Source organism: Lithobates pipiens, unplaced genomic scaffold, assembly GCF_037356315.1.
Source record: "Lithobates pipiens isolate NorthernLeopardFrog02 unplaced genomic scaffold, aLitPip1_a1.2 Scaffold_16, whole genome shotgun sequence".
Taxonomy (NCBI): Eukaryota; Metazoa; Chordata; class Amphibia; order Anura; family Ranidae; genus Lithobates; species Lithobates pipiens.
This window is the reverse complement of record NW_027507748.1, coordinates 489,757,470-489,776,162: the sequence shown is the minus strand read 5'-3', so window position 1 is coordinate 489,776,162 and position 18,693 is coordinate 489,757,470. Positions and strand designations below refer to the sequence as shown.

The 18,693-nt window shown below is 43.7% G+C and overlaps 1 protein-coding gene across 2 annotated transcripts in view; it reads left to right on the top strand.

The window, feature by feature from the left end:
* The window catches only part of SLITRK6 (SLIT and NTRK like family member 6), a 105,349-nt gene that overhangs the window by 59,423 nt on the left and 27,233 nt on the right, over positions 1 to 18,693 (top strand). The window contains exon 2 of one of the 2 annotated variants that reach the window (XM_077483052.1): positions 12,900 to 13,099. The exons of the other annotated variant lie outside the window; for it this stretch is intronic. The gene's annotated coding sequence lies outside the window, so the exon portion shown is untranslated. The remainder of the gene's footprint in view (positions 1 to 12,899; positions 13,100 to 18,693) is intronic. 2 annotated transcript variants of the gene reach the window in all.

Below are 18,693 nucleotides of genomic sequence, written 5' to 3'. Positions count from 1 at the left end.
TTAAAAAATCCCCATAGGCGACGCTTTAAATATTTTTTTACTGGTTACATGTTTTGAGTTGCAGAGGAGGTCTAGGACTAGAATTATTGCTCTCGCTCTAACATTCTCGGCGATACCTCACATGTGTGGCACATGCGAGCACATGGGGACATGGGCGCTTTAATTTTTATTTTATTTTTTTATTGTTCATTTTACTTTATTTTAGTTTGACATTTTTTTTCCCAAAAATATATTTTTGATCACTTTTATTCCTATTACAAGAAATGTAAACATCCCTTGTAATAGGAATATGGGATGACAGGTCCTCTTTACAGTGAAATCTGGGGGGTCAATATGACCCCACATCTCACCTCTAGGCTGGGAAGCCTGAAATAAAAAATTAAAAAAAAGATTCTGGCTTTGATCGTACTGGCGAGTTGGTAGAAGCACCAGAGGGTGGTGAGGGGTGGGGGGCGTCTATGGCTGGGTACTTCAGGGTATCACCGAGTATGGCTGGGTATCTCTGAGTATGGCTGGGTATGGCAATTTATGGCAGGGTATTACAGAGTATTGGCGGGGTATTGGCGGGGTACTACAGAGTAATAGCAGGGTACTGCAGAGTATTGGGGGTACTGCAGAGTAATGGCGGGTACTGCAGAGTATTGGGGGGTACTGCAGAGTAATGGGGGTTACTGCAGAGTAATGGGGGGTACTGCAGAGTAATGGCGGGGTACTGCAGAGTAATGGCAGGGTACTGCAGAGTATTGGGGGGTACTGCAGAGTAATGGGGGTTACTGCAGAGTAATGGGGGGTACTGAAGAGTAATGGCAGGGTACTGCAGAGTAATGGCAGGGTACTGCACTGCAGAGTAATGGCAGGGTACTGCACTGCAGAGTAATGGCAGGGTACTGCACTGCAGAGTAATGGCGGGGTACTGCACTGCAGAGTAATGGCGGGGTACTGCACTGCAGAGTAATGGCGGGGTACTGCAGAGTAATGGCGGGGTACTGCAGAGTAATGGCAGGGTACTGCACTGCAGAGTAATGGCGGGGTACTGCACTGCAGAGTAATGGCGGGGTACTGCAGAGTAATGGCGGGGTACTGCAGAGTAATGGCAGGGTACTGCAGAGTATGCACTGGTATTGCAGAGTATTGGCAGGGAATTGAGGGGTTAAATTCGGTGAGCAGCGATGTGGGCACTGCAGATGCAGCCCACATCGCTGCTGACACCGATCTCTTTCCCCTCCGCTGTACCGATCGGTACAGAAAGGGGAGGGAGGAACAGGCGTCATAACATGACGCCGGTTTGTTTCCAAGTGATCACTCCGTCATTTGACGGAGCAATCACGTGGTAAACGGCCGCTATGAGCGGCCGTTTACCGTGATGCGCCGGGTCTTATGGACCCGGCGGTCACGGATGCTCTCGAGTGCGCACACCTCGGGGCACGCGAGAGCAGAATTCTGGGAGGCCGTTAATTAACGGCCTCTCTGAGTTAAACAACCGCCCTGAAGCCGTTAATCGGCAATGGGCAGTTGTTAAGTGGTTAAAGCTAGATCACTAGCTATATAGGTGAGGTGAATATAGTGGTGTATACTGCAGTCAGGGCACAGACAACAACCACTACACAGCAGCAAGATAGGAAATCAGCCAAAAACGATTGGTGTGTACTGTGTTGAAGGTACACAGAACACCCACTGCTTCAGATGCAAAGTAACACACTACAGGAGGCCGCCTTAAAGGCGGCCTTATATAGTGTGGGGCGTGCACTACACAGTCTGAGCTATGATTGGCCACAGACAGGATGCCTGTGGCCAATCATGGCTCTCCTCGCTGCCGGCGCTGCGATTGGCCAAGCATGCGGGGTCACAGTGCATGCTTGGCCAATCATCGGACAGCAATGCACTGCGCCAACGCAGTGCATTGTGGTCCGCGTGCGCGTCACTCGAATTTTGACGCGAACGGCCAAAACGTTCGGAATTCGCCGAACGCACGAACAGCCAATGTTCGAGTCGAACGTACGTTCGACTCGAACACGAAGCTCATCCCTAGTGGAGAATAGCGTGTGTACATACTGCAGCAATTGGTTTGGAGGTATGGCCTCAGAGATACCTCTAATCTTAATGTTGCACCTCCTAGAGCGGTCCTCGAGGTCTGCCACCTTACTTTTCAGCCATGCTATTTCCTCACCATGGGACCTGTGGGCCTCCACTAAAGCATTGAAGGAGGTAGTGCATTCCCCCATGCTGCGTTCCACTTGATCCACTCTGTTGCCCAGGGCCAATACTTCTCTATGGCAGTTAGTGACTTCCACAGTGAGGTCAGCTTGTATTGAGGCTTTGAGGGACAGCAACATCTCCTTAACCTCCCTGGCGGTACGATTATTTCGGATTTTAGGTGCTAAAAGCAGTACTATTATTTTGCATGAAAATTTGGCGTTTTATATTGTAGTCCTGCAATTCTTAGGAATAACTCACTTAAATCTGTCCAAACCAGTCTAGCAGACATCCCGGGTATGATAAAGTTTGAAAAATGAAATCATAAATTATAATATAATAAATAATTATAAATAATTGTACCAAATAATAATATAACAATAATAAAAATTATTCAATAATGTAATCACATCAAAAACACAGAAATTTGCTCAGTTGCAGAATTGTCACTGTCATTACTTTTCAGTATTTGATGACGGATCTCCCTACAAATCGCTATCGCTATCGCTCAATTCTGCGAGTGATTCAAATTTATTATCGCTGTTTTCTAGCTGGTCTAAAACCATTTTTGATGTAAAAGGACAGTTTTGGTTGCTATGGACAATCTCCAGTTTCCAGGCATAAAGAACAGTTTTTATAATATAAAACTGCATGCAGGACACTGGGCAGACCACTAGGGACAAAGGGGATGTGAAATAATTACATACAGCAATGTAATCTGTAAGATTACATTATACTATATGTATACAGTGTGTTTCACTTTTTGAATTTGGGGCCGATCTCCGTCCCCGTGCGTCGCAACGCTCGCAGGGCACGGAGATCGGCGATGTGATGCATCGAGCGAGACACGGCTCGCTCGTACAGCGGGGAGACAACGCTGGATCCGAGGGAGAAGGTAAGTAAACCTCCTCCTGGATCCAGCGATGCAGTCCCGAGTCTGGCTCGGGGATACCGCTTTTGGTATGAAAATTCCACCCCGAGCCAGACTCGGGAATACCGCCAGGGGGGTTAAGGACTGTATCTGAGACCGGTCGGTCGGAGGTGGGGTAGGCGGCAATCGGGTCGGAGACTGGTGTTTGTGGAGTAAGGCCTATAGGAGCGGATCCGCTTACCTCCATGTCGCGATCCGCTCGGTTTACGCCAGGAGAAGAGATCCTTTGCCTTTGCTTGGCCGGGCTTCTTTTCGTCGGGCTAGCAGTCCCTGAGGAGGATCTGCTAAGGGAAGTAGCCCGGAGATGTTGTTGTTGCGAGGCCTTCTCCGGGTGCTCAGTCTCGCATGATCCGGCGCCATTTTGTACAGACCCACACGCTCCGAAGAAGTTCGGAAGTTTCCGCGGCGTCTGCGGGTTCTTCTTATTTTTGGGCATGCTCAGTGGATGCGTCGGTATCTGCGCTATGCTGCGAATGAAATTGTGTGGGTCTATGTCACCGATGGAGTTGCGAAAGGGTGATTCTCTCCAGCGGCCGAGCGGAGCTCTCAGCTCAGACGTCCATCTTGGAGCTCGGTCGCCACGCCCCTATAACCCTGTTTTTTGTATTTTTGTTTTTAATTGTTTGACATCTGTGTCCCCATTGAAAGATATCCCCTCTATTACTTTACTGAGGGCAACTAAAAATTTGGGATTTCCTTTCTTTAACTTTTACTTTCAGTGATAATGGTAAGCAGGCCAAATACAGAAGGTGAATTTCCCTAATGGGGACACAGACAACAATATAACCCAATGTGTGTTCTAATCCATCTCCACTCTATCCATTTTAGTTCCACTCTATTCTTTTAGTTATACTTAGTAAATTTAAAACTAAGTAAATCAACCCCAATGATTTCCATATTTTCATATTTAGGTTTCTAAGCATTACTATTGAGTGAACTGATCCAAAAAGTCAGAGACTACTCAAAAATGGATATTATATTTGTACATTACTTAACCACTTGGGATCCGCGCTATTGCAAAATGACGGCAATAGCGCGGACCCACATTTTCGGGACTACGTCTATTGACGTAGTCCCGGTTACGAGCGGCCTGCGCGCCCCCTGAGGGGCGCGCGCGGCGCGCTCTGTGATCGGCGAGTCCGTGAGACTCGCCTGATCACTGATCCGTGTAAGGGGTCGATCCCGACCCCTTATCACGTGATCAGCTGTCAGCCAATGACAGCTGATCATGTGATAAAACGGAGCCGGTAATCGGCTAGTATTCCTCCTCGCGCTGACAGCGCGAGGAGAAAAAAAAAAAGCCGATCGCCGGCGGCCGTGTTCGGGACATCAGTCCCGATCACGGCCAGCAATATAAAAGGACACCTGCCCCCTGCCAGTGCCCACCTGCCACCCGCAGTGCCATCCTGAATAAAGTAAGTGCCCCCCTGTCAGTGCCACCCAGCAGTGCCCATAGTGCCCACAGTGCCACCCAGCAGTGCCCACAGTGCCACCCAGCAGTGCCCACAGTGCCACCCACAGTGCCACCCAGCAGTGCCACCCACAGTGCCACCCAAAATCTGCCTCAGGTGCTGCACCCCAGTGCCGCCCATCAGTGCCCAGCAGTGCCGCCCATCAGTGCCCAGCAGTGCCGCCCATCAGTGCCCAGCAGTGCCACCTATCAGAGCCACCTATCAGTGCCACCTATCAGTGCCCATCAGTCCCATCTATCTGTGGTACCTATCAGTGCCCATCCGTGCCACCCATCCGTGCCACTTATCCGTGCCACCCATCCGTGCCATCTTATCTGTGCCCATCTTTGCCCATCAGTGCCGCCTTATCTGTGCCCATCGGTGCCGCCTTATCTGTGCCTATTAGTGCCGCCTTAACTATGCCTATCAGTGCCCACCAGTGCAGCCTATCAGTGCCCACCAATGCAGCCCATCAGTGCCCACCAATGCAGCCCATCAGTGCCCACCAATGCAGCCTATCAGTGCCGCCTAATCAGCGCACTTCAATGAAGGAGAAAAATGACCCGTTTGCAAAATTTTATAACAAACTATTAAAACATGATTTTTTTTTTTTTTTTTTTTGCATCTTTTTTTGTTTGTTTAGCAAAAAATAAAACTCCGAGCTGTAACTAAATACCACCAAAAGAAAGCTCTATTTGTGGGAAAAAAATGATAAAAATTTCATTTGGGTACAGTGTTGTATGACCGCGCAATTGTCACTCAAAGTGCATCAGCGCTGAAAGCTGAAAATTGGTCTGGGACTGAGGGGGGTTTAAGTGCCCAGTAAGCAAGTGGTTAAAGATGCACTGCATTCTGCTTACATCATTTGTAATAAAAAACATATTTGCCATCATGAAACGTCCCTCCAACCACTTGCATATTTATATTGACTGAGATTTTGTACTTGCTCCCTCCACTGAGTCTGGCTGCATCTATTTTAACTGTGGGCAGCTGAAGCTTCTGCCTGTTTACTTCTTTGATTTACAGAGACACAAAGACACACCTCCAGCTCTGCAGCCCTGCAGCTCTCTGTAGCCCTCTTATGAATCACTCCCATGCCTTCCTGGCAAACTCTCATGACAGTGAGAGAGAGAGCTGTACATGATGTCATAAGCTTAGGCTTTTTACCAATGTATTGTATGAGGTATTTATTGGCAGAAGAAACATTTTTTACTTTTCAAAATTAAAACAACAAGGGCAGAAGATTTAATAGATGGAAAGATGAAGAAATGACTGAAATTCTGCTTTAAATACCACAGGCCTGGATCACTACTTCCTGTAATCACACATGCATTTAATTATTTTATTTCCTCCTGTGAATTGGCTTTTCCATGCAGTATTTATGGAGTATGTTCAGTGTTTTTCAGTAAATACTGCAAAACAGCATAGTGAATTGAGAGTTTCAGGATCACATGCGATATTGTGTCAGGGCACCTAAATATTGCACGCGAGATGCTTTAATGAATGGATCCCTGAATGTTGTATTTTTATTTGGAATCATTTAACTGCATTCCAAAAAAAATAATTATTATGAACAACATCATCCCAACAAATGGGACACAGTCGCTAAAAAAAACTGACCTGGAGGAGCATGCGCTGCGTGTAATGTGTGATGTGTGAGAGCCGAGCTCCGGTCCCAGTCTCCTTGTCTGCGGGCCCTGCACTGCTACTTCAGCATCCATAGAAACTTCATCAATAGCCAGTGGCCCCCGGGCATCCTTGGGGAAAAATTGGATACCAAAAAGATATATCCTGCGGATTTATCCTGCCATCACAGTCCTGGCCTAGTCAGCACATGGAGCACTTCCTTCTTAGGCCACAATCCCCAGCCTCCAGTAGCCCGGCCAACCCATCGGAACAAGCCGAACTCCACCTAGCGGTGGAAAACACACCTGCAATTCTAATTAAATGTACCAGTCCAATAGGTGTCCTTTCTTCCTATCTAGTCCTCCAAGTTTGATTTATCCTTTTGAGTTGTAGTCACCAAAACACATCAATTACCTTACCTAACCACATTAAATCATTTTTCATGAGCAGGATATCCAAATCTTTACTGTGATCCAGACAAAAATATTACGAGTATGCCAACCAACCACATAGGCTGCTAGTTAACAGACTTAAACCACGTCCTTTCCTATCAATCCCTGATCAGCTAATGCAGCCAGATGGTACCCTCATCTATTGTCCCAGGGCTAAGGTGTTTGGTGACTTTTACCAAGGACTTTATAACTGTTTGAGCTCTGAATCTAATTCCTATTTTACACAGGCAAAATTTGACAACTTTATGGCCTCCTTAAAATTACCTGAGATTTCCCCAAACAACGATTTATGCTTAACGCACCTATCACTGCAGAGGAAATAGTGAATGTGGTTAAAAGGTTTACCGTCCGATAAATCCCCAGGTCCAGGTGGGCTCCCTTATATCTAATACAAACATTTTCCACAATTTTAAGCCTGTATCTATTGACCCTATTTTCCTCCTTACTAAAAGGCACCCTCCCACATGCATTTATAACTGTTATTCCTAAACCAGGTAAGGACCCCTCATTGCCAGACAACTACCAGCCCATCGCTCTGACTGCCTAAGTTGGCCATTTATGTTTGCAGTCCTTTCTAGATACGGGTTTACTGGCCCATTTATTCAGGCCTTACAGGCGGTATACTCTAATCCTTCATCCAAGGTACAGCTGTCTTCTCATTTGTCGCAGATGTTTCCCCTAAATAATGGCACCAGACAGGGCTGTCCTTTGTCGCCCCTTGCTCTTTATTCTAAGTTTGGAACTCCTTGCCTTGGCCATCAGGTCCCATCAGACATTCTGGGGGTACCACTGCGACATCGGGAATATACTCTATCACTTTTTGCCGATATTTTGTTGACTCTCACCCATCCGCATATACCTTTACCTTCCCTACATAGCACCTTGGCCTCCTTTGGATCCTTATCGGGGTTTAAAATTAATCCTTCAAAAACTGAGGCTCTACCCATTAACATCCCACTGGACCAACTCACCCATATCCAACACAACTTCAAATATCGTTGGTGCACTCACACACTTAAATACTTGGGCATCCATATCACACCCTCTTACTCCTCCCTATATCAAGCCAACTTTCCCCCTATGTTCACGGAAATAACTTGCCTTTTAAATCAATGGACTTCTCTCCCTATATCTCTTCTTGGAAGAATTAATGTTCTTAAGATGTTGATTTTTCCCAAACTGTTATACTTATTTGAGACTCTCCCAGTCTCAGTCCCAATGTCGTAATTGAAAGCTCTCGAAAGGAAATGTCTCCACTTTGTATGGAACAATGCCTCCCATAGGATCGCAAGCTTAGTAGTCCTAGCCTTAAAACATAGGGGGTTTTGCTGCTCCGGACGTCATTAAATATTATTATGCATCCCATCTCCAAGTATTGACCTCCTGGACATCTATGAGGGCCCCAAATAGATGGACTGAGATTGAAATGGGGGTTATGGTACACCCATGTTACATGCTATGGCCCTCCTCAAACAAACACATGCCTCAACTAAGATCCCTATGCTTGGTATCAATGCTCTTTACTCTATCTATTTGGAAGAGATATTTGGAGCGGTTCTCCCTCTTTTCCTGCCTTTCATTCTTGAATGTACATTTTAACCCAGACATCCCTGATGGTTTATCCTATGTACGGATGCTCCCATGGACTCGAAAATCTTTCAATTGTGACACCTTGTACATCCAGTGACACGTAGACTCCTGTCTTTTGAAGATCTCCAAGCAAAACATCAGCTCCCTACATCACTTTTGTACTCATATATACAATTATCTTTTTTTCCTCTCTAAATCTCCCTCATTATCTCTAGAGAAACCCACCAACTTTGGACTTTTATGTGCCGATGGACCATATGAACCCAAACTAATCTCATCCATATATAAAATCTTACACAAAGCTCCCCCCCCCCACAAATATTACAATGACCTATATCATTAGTTGATTGGGGAAAAATCTGGGGTTCCTCATCCAAAATCTCACGCTGTGTAGTGCAGAGAGAAACTACATTTAAGATTTTGCTCTTCTGGTATAGAACCCCAGACATACTACACACCCCCAACCCTATGGCCCCTAGACAATGCTGGAGATGTAATGAAACTACGGACACTCAATTCCACATCTTCTGGGAGTGTTCTTCTATTGGCCCTTTCTGGAAAAACTCTTGCAGAAGTTATTAAATATCTCCATACCTCTAAACCCCATACACTTTCTATTAGGCCTCCCCTTTTCAGGTATCTCTAAAGCCTCAGGGAGACTAGTGGCTTTCATTCTACTAGCTGCAAAACGAGTTATACCTAGAAACTGGTTGTACACTACCCCCCCCCCCCTCCACATTCCATCAATTTCTTTCTATAATGGCTGATATCCATAGGATGGAACATCTGACTGCAATGATCGATGACTCATTACCCTTTTTTTATAAGATATGGAAAATTTGGGATGATTCTCAGTATTCCCTCAAACAATGCATCTTGAATACCTTATCTTGTTTACACCTCCTGTTATGTTTCCGGTGACATTTGCGTTTCCTTATCTTCTTGATGTTAACTATTAGCTATGTTGTCTTTAAGACTTTTTGATGTTTTACTTTCCTTTATTATTTTGTATGGTTAAGTAAATATGCGTTATTGATCCAATATGGAAAACTTTATTATCTGACTATACCATGCTCTTGTTATGTCTCACACACTACTCTATGTACTGCATTGTAAGATTTCTAAAAATGTTTCAAATAAACAATAAAAAAAAAAAATTGTTTACCTGGCACATCAGAATAGGCTGCCATTGCTGACATCACCTTTTGAGAATGTTGCTTTCCTGGCTGTTAGGCTAATGCTTTGGCTTTAACACTTTCTAATTCATTGACCTTGAACAAGCATGTAGATAAGTGATTTTAACACTTTTCTGACACTCAATTATGCAGGTCAGTGATTCAAGTGTATTGAAGCTAGACACAGCAAGGCAACATTTTCAGAATGGCAGTTCCAATACTTTCATGTCTACAAACAAATTCTTCAACTATGATAAGTGGTAAATGTGATTGATGCCTCACCCTTCATTGTAACTGGACCACTCATCTTATGAAGTGCACACATTCCCTCTTGATGCATAAGGAGAAAAACGTTTGCCATATTGTGAGGCAGATAGATAATAGCTGTGTGAATTATGTTCAAAGCTTAGGAACACAAACCCAATATCTAGAAATCGCAAGCATTCTTGACATTAGGATTCATTTAATACAATACATTAGTTCTATAATATTATCTAAGAACTCGGTTTATATTTTGTTTGCAGTTGTTGATCTCAGAGCTCTTTATAATGGAAAATGTCAGCCATCCATCAAACTTTTGAATATCACCGTGAGTGCTCCATTTGCATCTTGTTGCTGAAGATTTAAACTAAACCTGTCATGAAAGAAATATACAAGCTGCCATTGTTGTCCTACTCCTCTTAACTACTTGCCCTCTGGAAGATTTACTCCCTTTCATGACCAGGCCATTTCATGCTATATGACATTATGTTAATTTAACTAACAATTGCGCCATCATGCAATGCTGTACTTAAATTACATTTATGTCATTTTTTTCCCCACAAATAGCACTTTCTTTTGGTGGTATTTGATCACCACAGGGTTTTGAATTGTTTGCACTACGGGCATACCCCACTTTTAAGTACACAATGGGGTTTATTTACTAAAGCTGGAAAGTGCAAAATCCGGATCACTTCTGCATAGAAGCCAATGGGCATCTAACCCCAGCTTGTTCAATTAAGTTTTGGTAATAAAACCTGGAAGCTCATTGGTTTCTATGCAGAAGTGAGCCTGATTTTGCACTTTCCAGCTTTAGTAAATAAACCCCATTGAGTACTTAAAAGTGTTTTTTTGTTTTTTTTTGAAAAGCAAACAATATTTTTTAATTTCTGCTATAATAATAAAAAATAAAAAGAATCAAATTTCTTCATTCATGTGTATTCTGCTACATATTGGTACATCTTTATATGGGGGCACAGTGGTGTAGTGGTTAGCACTCTCACCTTGCAGTATAAAGGGTCACTGGTTTGAATCCCTACCTGCCTGGAGTTTGCATGTTCTCCCTGTGCCCACGTGGGCCTCCTCCAGGCACTCCAGCTTCCTCCCACACTCCAAAGACATGCAGGTAGGCTAATTGGCTTCTGTCCAAAAATTGGTTCTAGTATATGAATAGGGACCTTGGATTGTGGGATCCTCAAGGGTAGGGACTGATGTGAGTGTGCAATGTACAGGGATAGGAACAATTGTAGACACTCACTCAGGTTGGACTGGTGTCTTTATTCATGTGTATGTAACTATATTTTTGGTAAAAAAAAATCACAATAAGCGTATATTGATTGGTTTGCGTAAAACTTATAGCATCTGCAAACTATGGTATATAAACTGGAAATTGTATTTATTTATTTTGTATACTAGTAATGGCTTATAGTGGGACTGTGATATTGCGGCAGACAATCTGGCACTAACTGACACATTTGACAGTTTGTGGGAACTAGCAACACTAATACATTGATCAGTGCTAAAAATTTAAACTGTCACTGTACAAATGACACTGGCTGGAAGGGGTTAAACATCTAGGGTGCTCAAGGGGTTAAATTTGTGCCTAACCAGTGTTTTTGTGTTTACTCTAAGGTGCTTTCACTAAGGGATGTGTTGGTTTTCATTTCTTTCTTTGCAAGGAAACAAAATCCAGCACATCCCTACTGACAGGACAGAGCTCTGCCTTGTTTACATAGGAAGAGCTCTGTCCTGTCTTCTTGCGTGCCAATCAGTAGGTGCCAGGGGAAATCCATTGGCCGTCACCTGCTGATGGGCTTGTGCTGTGTCTAACTGCACCCCCTACCGAGAAGAACAGAATATATATATATATATATATATATATATATATATATATATATATATATATATATCATATAAAAGGCCCTTTCACACAGGTGGATGCTCTGCCGCTGTTAAAGGCATGTTTTGTTATTTTGAAATTCAGAGAATCCTGGCACAGCGTTCACTCGCAGTTGTACATTACGATTAGCTGCGTTTACGTGCGTCTACATGCGGCTATGTTTAGCTGTGTTGGAACATTCTTGCCATTTCTGATGTGCCTTCTGTTTTTTTTTTCTTTCTTTGTTGCCGCTGGTATCCGCAGAAGAAACAATACACTGAGATTACCTGCAGTTATGTGTAGATAACTGCGCTAAATTGTTCCTGGAAGCAGTCAGCTTTATTTTTTCTATCTGCACAAAACCGCATGTAAACGCAGTGTGTGAAAGGGACCATAGGAAAGCATTGTGTGCTTTTAGCTGTGGTAGATAACTTCATCTGTCCGCAGCTAAAATTGCAATTCTATCTGTCCGCTTTAGGTGAGGGGGCAAGGGATAACATTTGAAAAATACAGAGGTTGAGCTTTAACCGGTTCCCGACCAGCGCACGACGATGTACGTCGACAGAATGACACGGGCAGGCATATTGGCGTACAGGTACGTCCAATATTCAATGCCGCCCTGCCATCGGGAGCGCGCCGGCGCCGGCGCGCTCCCGCGCTGGTCAGGACCCCCGTGAGTCCGGTCGCGGGACCCGCAGACTCGATCGCCGCAGGCATCCCCGCGATCGTCTCACGGGATGGCTGAATGGAGGAAATGCTGTGTAAACATCATTTCTCCATTCTGCCTAGCAACTAGTGACGCTGATCTCTGCTCCATGTGATTGGAGCAGAGATCAGTGTTCACTAAATGAAAGCCCAACCTCCCCACAGTTAGTAACACACCCCTAGGAACACTTAACCCCTACACTGCCATCCACTGGTTAACCCCTTCACTGCCAGTGTCATTTACACAGGAATCACTGCATTTATATAGCAGTGATTACTGTATAAATGACAATGTCCCAAAAATGTGTCAAAAATGTCCGATGGGTCCCCCACAATGTCGCAGTCACAATAAAAATCGCTGATCGCCGCCATTACTAGTAAAATAAAAATAATAAAAAATTATTAATAAAAATGCTATAAAACTATCCCTATTTTGTAAACGCTATAACTTTTGCGCAAACCAATCAATAATTGCTTATTGCGATTTTTTTTACCAAAAATATGTAGAAGAATACGTATCGGCCTAAACTGAGGGAAAAAAAATGTTTTTTTTATATATTTTTGGGGGATATTTATTATAACAAAAAGTAAAAAATTATGCGTTTTTTTTCTAAATTGTCGCTCTATTTTTGTTTATAGCGCAAAAAATAAAAACCGCAGGCGTGATCAAATACCACCAAAAGAAAGCTCTATTTGTGGGAAAAAAAGGACGTCAATTTTGTTTGGGAGCCACGTCGCACGACCACGCAATTGTCAGTTAAAGCGACAAAGTGCGAAATACAAAAAGTGGTCTGGTCTTTGACCAGCAAAATGGTCCGGTCTGTAAGTGGTTAAACAGGGTAAGGATTTTGGAGAGTTGGTCGCTTTCAGTAAAATTTGCACTTTGTACTATTTGTGCTCACATGTATTTACATTGACCTATAGAAAAAAAACAATTGGACCCTTTGTTTAAATCAGGACCCTTTTATGCCACCACGGTGCGTTTCTATGTGTTTACCCAATTCACCTTCGCAGCTCACTTGCGCTGCAATGCAGAGTATACATTTATAGTCCATTGTGGTGCGTTGGATGGACAGAGAATGCATGTTCACACATGTGTTTAATGCATCATAGCAGAACAAGCTGGCGTGAATGGCCCCAAAAAACTTATTTTAACCCCCCTGACGGTATTCCCGAGTCTGGCTCGGGGTGGAATTTTCATACCAAAAGCGGTATCCCCGAGCCAGACTCGGGACTGCATCGCTGGATCCAGGAGGACGTTTACTCACCTTCTCCCTCGGATCCAGCGTTGTCTCCCCGCTGTACGAGCGATCGGCGCCAAATTCAAAAAGTAAAACAAACAGTAAACATACAGTATAATGTAATCTTACAGATTACATTGCTGTATGTAAATATTTCACATCCCCGTTGTCCCTAGTGGTCTGCCCAGTGTCCTGCATGCAGTTTTATGTAATAAAAACTGTTCTTTATGCCTGGAAACTGGAGATTGTCCATAGCAACCAAACTGTCCTTTTACATCAAAAATGGTTTTAGACCAGCTAGAAATCAGCGATAATAAATTTGAATCACTCGCAGAATTGAGCGATAGCGATTTGTGGGGAGATCCGTCATCAAATACTGAAAAGTAATGACAGTGACAATTCTGCAACTGAGCAAATTTCAGTGTTTTTGATTTGATTACATTATTGAATAATTTTTATTATTGTTATATTATTATTTGGTACAATTATTTATAATTATTTATTATATTATAATTTATGATTTCATTTTTCAAACTTTATCATACCCGGGATGTCTGCTAGACTCTGGTTTGGACAGATTTAAGTGAGTTATTCCTAAGAATTGCAGGACTACAATATAAAACGCCAAATTTTCATGCAAAATAATGGTACCGCTTTTAGCACCTAAAATCCGAAATAATCATACCGCCAGGGAGGTTAAAGCACTACAGCAGAACAAATACTATTATAGGCAATAAAGCATACTTAATGATAGCTTAGGTTACAGCAAAATTGCCTCAGGCCATGTGTCCCAGGAAAGATTTTCTTAGGGCCCATTCACCCATGTGCATTGTTGCAATGCTTTTACTCCATGTTCTTGCCACACCTAACAATGAACCTGCTTTATGTGCAGTCCATTGTGGTGCCATTCATTGTGTGTGCTATGAATGACACACCAGAGCACAGCACAGCCCATTGCTTGTTGTGGTGTGCTGCGTTGCTAAAAAAGGCGCTGCATTTTTTTATCTAATGTGATGTGTTAGCAGTCTATTTATTATGAATTGGCTGCCATAAGACAACTCATGGTAATGTATAAAGTAGTGCATATATGATAATGTACTCAGGTACTCTGATGGACTGTGACAGGTACTCGGGTACTCTGATGGACTGTGACAGGTACTTGGTTACTCTGATGGACTGTGAGTGACAGGTACTATGATGGGTGGTGACAGGTCCTCTTTATTGGGGGGGGCAATCAGTGTGTGTTGGTGTACACTGTAAGCGGTAACGAGATGTTACCGCAATCTCCTCCTCACACACGATCGGTGTGTGAGGAGGAGAACCCGGTAACATCTCGTTACTGCGGTTTGTTTACATTTAGTGATTGGCTGTGAAAGGATCACAGCCGATCACGTGGGTAAACAGCCAGCCAATGGCTTTTTACCAGCATCGGTGATGAGCAGTGTTCCCGGGAGCATGCCGCCACCGATGTGCACGTGCAGCGCCATGCACAGTGGGGGTGTGACCATCTGTGATCGGCCGTGACTTCAACACGGCCAATCACATGGTAAACAGCCATGCACAATGGCTGTTCACCCCTCTCGGTGGCGAGTGTTGTCTCCTTGACACGCCACCACCGAAGGAACAGGGATGATCGCGCGTATACCCTGTTTAAACGGGAGGACGTCACATGACGCCCTCCTGCCACAATAGGTGCACCGCCTGGCCGTCATTTGACGGCTGGCGGTCAGCATCTAGTTAAGAGATATTTACTGTACATGCAGCCAGTGACATCACTGGTGCGTGCTCGCTAAAGGAAGAGCCAATTGTGCTATTTCCTCAGAGCCGCATGCCATGACCGGCAGCTCCCACATGCATGCAGAGGCATATATAGTGAAAATGGTACTGAAACGGTGCCCCTGTCGAAACATTTGAAACCCATCTTTCAGATAACCTTAACAAAAAAAGATAACAAAACTACAAGTCAAGCTCTTTCATTTTTCAATTAACAAATTATGGATTGGCACTGATGAACTGCACTGATAGGCAACAATGGTGAGCTGCACTGATAGACAGCACTGATAGGCAGCATTGTTGGGCTGCACAGATGGGCACTGATTTATGGCATTTATGGGCATTGATAAGGCAGCACTGATGGGGCAGCACCAACACTGTTAGGCGGCACTGATGAGCTGCACTGATGGGCACTAATAGGTGACACTGGCACTGACAGGTGGCACTGATAGGTGACACTGGCAGTTGACATTGATGAGCTGCCCTTATAGATTGCACTGATAGGTGACACTGGTACTGATAGGTGGGCTGGCACTGATGTGCTTCACTAATGAGCACTGGTAGTGATAGGCCTAGGAGGCACTGACAGCCCCCTTCCCACCCTCCCTCCCTCCCTCCCAAACAGTTAACCCACTTCAGACAGAGACAGTACACTGAGCTGCACTTATCTGCCCAACTTCCCCAGTCCTATGCAGAGGCAGAGCTCACTTGTACAGCGCTTCCTCCTCTTTGCTTGCAGCAGTGCCAGCGCCGCCCACACTCTTTTCCCACCAGCCTCTTGGGCCAGCCTCTGGATGATGTCATGCCACCTGGGACATCAAGGAAAGTTGCGTGCTCAGCCTCAGAGCGCTAGTACAGAGGCTATTCAGCTCAGCGTTCTCTAAGGCAATGTGTGTAGCGGCCACCGAAGTAGGCTGGCTCGCTGTCTTGGGCCTATAATTCAGCTGTCTTGCGAGAATGCAATCTCTGTATTGGGCCAATATCATGGTAGGGGCCTGGAGCTGCAGCTCCAATATCCCCTACGTTAATCTGGCCCTGGGAAGAAGAGACCATGGTAAGTCAGTGCCTTGCTGCCCAGCCACTCATGAGCGCCCCCTTCATATGGCACTTGCCATATGTGCCATACTCTGGACACACCACTGCATGGATGTGTGAGAGTGACGTCAATGTAGCTCTGGCCAGTCATAGAGATAGTCCGCAAATGCAGAAGCAAGGTGGGTGAAGATGAAAGCGGCCTCCAGCGATGAGATCTTGGCATTGGAAGGCTTAATTTTAAGATAAGTTTAACATAATGTGCTAGTATGTGTTGCATACTAGCACATCATGTCTTTACCTTGCCGGGTAAAAAAATAAAATAATCCAGCGGTTTACAATCAGTTTTATAAATGCACTGAAGATGTTGCTGCATTTTAAATAATGGTTGAATTACCTCATACTCTTATGGTGTCGTGTCTATATTGCTGGCCTAATTTCCTGGTTGAACAAGGTCTGTTTACCACATATGTCAAGTAATGCTAGTAGTCTACTACTACTCCTAAAGTTGAACATTTACATATTTACTGCAGTTGCAAAATGTTATCACTTCCTACATACATCATTTTGAAGTGAGATTTTACTGCATTCCCTGTGCTTTTGGATGGTCACGTCTGTATTTAAATAGTTGTACATAATCTTACATATTGTATTTATTGACATATAACACACACTTTTTCACCCTGAAAATCGGTTGCAAATAGTGTGCGCATTATAAGCCGATGCTGCAATTTGGGCTGCCTACGAGGGAAGAGGGAGGAGGACAGGACGAGCACCGTCAGATTACATACAGCGCAAATCTCTTGTTTACTCAGCAGCCTCTGTAATAGGAAGTCTCATCTCCTGGGCCGGCATTGGACCAGTGTTCTGTCTATCATAGGACTCAAGTAACAAGACACAAGTCCATCCACTTCAATCCCCTTAAAAAAACACAACACACACAAATCACACAAATCAAAAACATCCATATATAGTGCATTATCCTTTACAATAATATAATAAAGCATGATCCAATTTGCTCCAGTGGGGAAAAAAATCCTTCCTGATCCCCCATGAGGCAATCAGATATTCCCTGGATCAACTTTACCTATAAATATTATTATTCAGTTATATTTTGTGCATTTATGAAAGAATCCAGGCATTTTATGAAACAATCTACTGAGATGGCCGAGACCAGCTCTTCAGGGAGTCTATTGCACATTTTTACAGCTCTAACTGTGGTGAAGCATTTTTCATACTTGAATGTATTTTTTTCCCCCTCCAGATGTAAAGAGTGTGCCCCTTTCCTCTGTGATGACCTTAAAGCTAATAACTCTACATCAGGTTCACTATATGGACCACTTATGTATTTATACTGTACATGTTGATCATATCCCCCCTCTCATTTTCTCAAGAGTTAATACATTCAGTTTCTCTAATCTTTATTCATAGCTGAGCTTTTCCATGCCTCTTATCAGTTTGGTTGCCCTTCTATACACGTCCTGTAGTTCCCTGATATCCTTTTTTGAGAACTGGTTCCAAAACTGAACTGCATATTCCAGATAAGGTTTTTACTAATGATTTGTACAGGGGCAAAATAATATCTCTCTCTCTGCAGTCTATACCTCATTTTATACAAGAAACCATTTAGCTTACTTTGGAAATCGCAGCTTGGCATTGCATGCCATTAATAAACTTATCATCTACCAGAACATCCAAATCCTTCTCCACCATTGATTCATCTAGTTGTACTCCCTCTAGTATGTCTATTTGTTATCAAGTATGGCATGCCTTGAATGTAGCTGTTTTGTAAAACTGTTAAATCAATGGGTTTAGTTCCATTTTAAATAATTCCATACTTTGATTATGTTTCCCTATTTTGTTTTCCTCTTCTTGTCACCTCTGAACATTTGTGGGAAAGTTGAGTAAACTATAAGGTACTGTAAGTATGTTCAGGGAATACTGAGGACATTCTCAGGACTCTTAAAATATATGAAACTGTAGCATCTTGTATTCTGTTGGCTTGTGCTATTGAGAAAATAGATGTGAATATAAAGCCAGAGAGAAGCTGAAAAACAGTAATAGAAAATGTTAATAAAGAGTTTCTGTGCTGCATTGGACAACATTTACATCTGAGCTAATGGCCAGGGTCCCAGATAGAAAGCAATTGTGCTGCAAGTTTGAAAATGACTTTCTAAGCTATTGCAAAACTTGTCAGGCTTCACAAGATTTTTGCACAATTTCAGCAAGCCCACCTTGCATGACTCCAGATTGACTTTCTTTGCAAACATTCTGCACATCAGCTGCAAGTTCTGGTTCAGTTATGTTGTGTAATAGTCATCCCACCACAGGGGTCACTGTGGATACATTTTCATGCTGTAGACTTGCAAAGTTCTTGCTTTAGACTC